This window comes from Hipposideros armiger, unplaced genomic scaffold (genome assembly GCF_001890085.2).
Source record: "Hipposideros armiger isolate ML-2016 unplaced genomic scaffold, ASM189008v1 scaffold_1641, whole genome shotgun sequence".
Classification (NCBI taxonomy): Eukaryota; Metazoa; Chordata; class Mammalia; order Chiroptera; family Hipposideridae; genus Hipposideros; species Hipposideros armiger.
This window is the reverse complement of record NW_017732991.1, coordinates 62,407-67,097: the sequence shown is the minus strand read 5'-3', so window position 1 is coordinate 67,097 and position 4,691 is coordinate 62,407.

Sequence of the window (4,691 nt, the reverse complement as noted above, 5' to 3'; positions counted from 1 at the left end):
ACAGAGCCATGATGAGAGTGTGTTATAAACTTAACATTGTGTATGGTTTATTTAAACTGTGTACCTGAGGCTCATTTAGAGATGAAAGACAGTATAGGGAAGATAAAGAGAGAGAGTGAAACAGATGAGAGCAGTCAAAATAGGTAAATCAGTTGGGAAGATAGAATAGTCTCAGAAAGGAGATATTAGAGTACTAAAATTTCATTTTACTTATTTTACATTTGATAGTTAGCCCTTCTAAAGCTACCCAAATCATCTCACCTGCCCTTCCTTGACTTTCATTCATTCAATAATTATTAATTAAGCACCTACTTATTTCAGACACCATGTTGGAGGTATTTCCTGATTTTATGGAGATAGCGTTTCATCTGTGGCATAAACAGACACTAATACACTGAACTAGTGCTTATGAATGCTCAATTATAATAATAAAAATATGCTATGTCAGAGGAGAAGATAGCATAAATCATAAGTAACTAACCACTGATTGCACCATTAAAAATATTCATAAGAAGATTTGCATTTTATATTTTTTCTGCCTTTAAAAAATTAATGTACAACCTTTTTATAGAAAATTTGGAAAATATTTTTATACAAAAGAAAATATAAGTGCCTGAAATTCCACTGCCTTGAGATAAACATTGTTAGAATTTTGATATATTTCTTTCCAATTTTTTTTCTATGGATATACATATTACAGAGTGTGAAATCAGCCCAAATAGGAGTGTTTGCACCAAGAAAATGGACATACACTATAAATATTTTTTTTCCAAACAATTGTTAAGCATTTACTAGCATACCACTTCTGTTGCATTTCCCTTCTCTCATCAGCAGAAACCATATGTATTTTTCCCTTCTCACTACAAGCCAATGCCATTACCAAAGCCTGGCCAAAATGATGTTGAACATGCAGACTCATCTTACAAGAATTAAACAACAGATCACCATGTACAATATATGCTTTTAAACATACTTCAATGCCAAATTACCCATCCAGATGAACATCATTTTAGTGCATAATTCCTTTTGAATTTTTCTCTGTAGTACTTTCCTCCAGAAATTTCCATTTCTTGGATGTTTTCTCAGAAAGTAAAACCATGAGATACCTTTATAATTTGACTGTTATACAAAGATGGAAATGGGAAGAATTTTGGTACTTTATGCTGCAAGATTCAAACTTACTATAATATGAATCAGCTTTCTAATTTTATTTTAGGAAATTGATGTATTGATTTAAAAATACCTTTTTTCAATGATTTGAAAGCCATCAGGTGTTTTGTTTTGTTTTGTTTTTATGTATTTTTTTGGCTTAAATGAGGGTGAGGGAGTTCCACATAGGAAAGTCATAAATCCAAGCACCCAAAAAGTGTAAAAGAATTTTTATATTGAAGTCAAGAAGCTGACCTATATAACATTTTACACACACACACACACACACACACACACACACACACACGTGTTTTTAAGGTGGCGCATTACATGGTAACCATGACTGATGTAGCCACAGATTTCTTCCTTTGGCAAAATAACTGTGGATTAAGTATGTTTATATCTGTGTTGTTTTTGGTGTGGTTGTGTGTGTGTGTGTGTGTGTGTGTGTGTGTGTGTGTGTGTGTGCAAGTATGTGTAGTATATAGTTGTGTTTCTGTTGTTGTTTTACCTAAATGATTTCAATCAGAGCTGAATTTCCCACTTGGCTTTGGTGAAGGTGAAACAAGCTAAGTGAAATAGTGTTCTATTTTTTTTTCCCCCTGACTACCCTATTTTAAGTGCTGGCAATGTTGCAGCTTCCTTTTCCCCTGTAGATTCTGTGTAGGAAAAAGAAAGAATTACCTGTTGACTGATATGAAGGCAGGAATTGACTTACAAATGGAAACAGACAAGTTCAGAAACCCACATTGTTGTAAGGCAACAATGAAAAGGCCACTAATGATCAAGCATGGCTGCTCGCAGGGTCCCTGAGCTGAGCAAACATGACTTCAAAGGATGCTTTAAGGGCCAAATTAAATAAAAATCTAGTGAAGGATACCAGAGTAGCAGTGCCTGGATAAAAAAAACAAAAACAGCATATTCTCTGCCAAGGGCATTCTTTCTATTTCTGACACTTTGGATTTTTAGAGGCAGAATATTCACATTTCTTGAGAAAATGCACATTGGAATACATCAGCTTTATGGTTTGCACTCTCTTCAAAGAAAGAAAATGATGTTGCTTACAGTGACAAAGCCTTGATAATTGCCATAATTGGTGTGGGTGTTTGGCATCAACTCCAGCCTCAATTGTGACAACTGGTACCAATGATAAGATGTTGGAGGTGTTAGAACAAATGTTATTAGCATATAGAACATCTGGAAGATTAAAAACCTGTAGGGGAGAAGGACTCAAAGAATACAAAGATGGACATTAATACTTACAAGTATTTTATAACATTTGAATAAGTAAGTGGGATTTTTGTGTTTCTCAATTTAGAAATAATAAAAAATAAAACAATTTAATATCATAAATAATACAAAAGAATCTCCCTTTTTAAAGAAGGGGGAGAAGGAGAAAGGGAAGGAGAGTGGGAGGGAAATGAGGAAAGGGAACAGAAAATTTGCACTCTGATCCATCTTCCAACTGGCTATTCCCTCCCGACTTTCCATTTTCTGTGAAAGAATCTCTTGAAGTCCACTCCCCTTATTCCCATACCAGAAACCAAGTGCTGTTACTTATACTTCAACATTATTATCATCATATGAACAATTTTAATCACATCCTAATTAGGCCATAAGCTTCTTCAGAGAGAAGAACTATGTTAGATAAAAACTTTCTTATTTAAACTTTATAGCTTGTTCCATACCCAGCATATAAGTGTCAGTAGATGATTGCTAATTCCCTTGGACCATTCTTTTTACCCTCTTCCCTTCATCCTTTCAAAATACTAAGATCTGGTTCACAATCCCAGAGGAGCTTTGGCTGTGTTACTTACCTTCTCGAAACTCTTGATAGTCTCTCAGTACCCATAGCAGTGATTAGTCACATTTGGGGAGTCTGGTTACTCTGAAAATATGCACAAAACCATGATAACTCTCACTAGAAAAAAGCCATCGATTCAGCATTCAACATCATTACTACCACCAACGCTCTTCATGGGCATCACCGTCATGACCACAGGAGCATCAGTTCAAACAGAGAACTACTATGTTCCATGGTAGTTGACACTTTTTATACTACAGCAGCTCAAAAAGGTAAACATCCTCCATTTTGCAAATCTAAAAACTTAGTTACTCAAAGGAAAAGTATCAAGTTGGAAATCACAAAGCTAGATGCATAAGTTAATTGGAATTTTAACCCATGTCTACCTAAGAGCTGACATTCTTAATCAGTATGTCCAAAATAAATCACATTTATAAAGTTGACATTATAATATGAATCGTACAATAAAATCTAATGTGTTAAATCACATATTTAAACTTTACATTTGTCAATGTCAATGATTTTTATCCAGCCCCATGCCTACCCTTCTGTACTCTGCTCTGAACTGTTGGAACTGGTGAATTGAAAACTACATTTCCCTGGCTTCCTTAACTCCTAGCTTTTCATTAAGTTCTGCCAATGGGGGAAGCACAGGTAGGAGATTAGAAGACAAGAGGAAGAGAGGAGGCCTCTGTTCCTGGCTCCTACATAGTCTTATCCTATTACAGTAGTATGGATGAGGTTACTGTGAATTCTAGAAGTCCTTAACTTCTTAATCAGCAACATTTCAGTAACTCTTGAAGGTAAGGCACAATAGCACCTTAAAAAATGCAGACTTATAGGCAAGAACAAAGGGACTATCACATTTTATCTAGGAGTGACAAGCCGAGATTCTTTTGTTCTCTTCTAACACCTCTTCATGTTGCATGTCCAGGCCTTCCAACATATTTTAAATAATTGTCAATATAAAAAATCCTCTATTTGATTTAACCAATATGGATATGTTTTCCTGATTGGGTCTAAACTGAAACAGTAATGTTCCCAGATAACTCTTAAATGTTGGAAAATGGGATAAATATCTGTAAAGGCAATGATTATTTAGACCTTGCCCACCTTACAGTAATTGCACTCACCTTATGGCTGACAATTAAGCAGAAGCTGGGGTCTCTGCCAACATGGGATTCCATTATTCCAACCGAACTCAAGAAACCCATTTCAATATCACCATCTCCTACCATCACCACAGCATACAAGACTTGAATATGCACAGTAGAGTGTCACACCTCTCATCTAGTTCCCAGGGCTAAGTAGTTTCACAAGTGGACCTCCCTGAATAAAGATGAAGGTGGGACCATTGAGGAAAGAACTTCTGACACTGCCACAACTGTATACTGTAAATCATCCTCAAAAGTCCCTCAAAAGGTGGTGGAGGGGGTCATCAGCAGGATATCTGGGCACTGGCCAATGAGAAATTACTAGATATTTCAGGAATTATTAGATGCTGGCTCGTGGTTGATGCTAATCCTGGAGATCTAAAATGATACTGTGTTCCTCTGGACAATGGAGGCTGATGAAGATCTGGTAAAAAACAGAGATTTGGCCTAAAATTAACTCTCAGTGTGTACAGTGGTTCTGTAGACCCACCCTATGATTTTTTTCCTCCAGCTTCTTAATGTGTACTTGGAATGAACACATTTTGAAACTGACTGAGTTGTCACATAGGTTTGCCAATCCACAG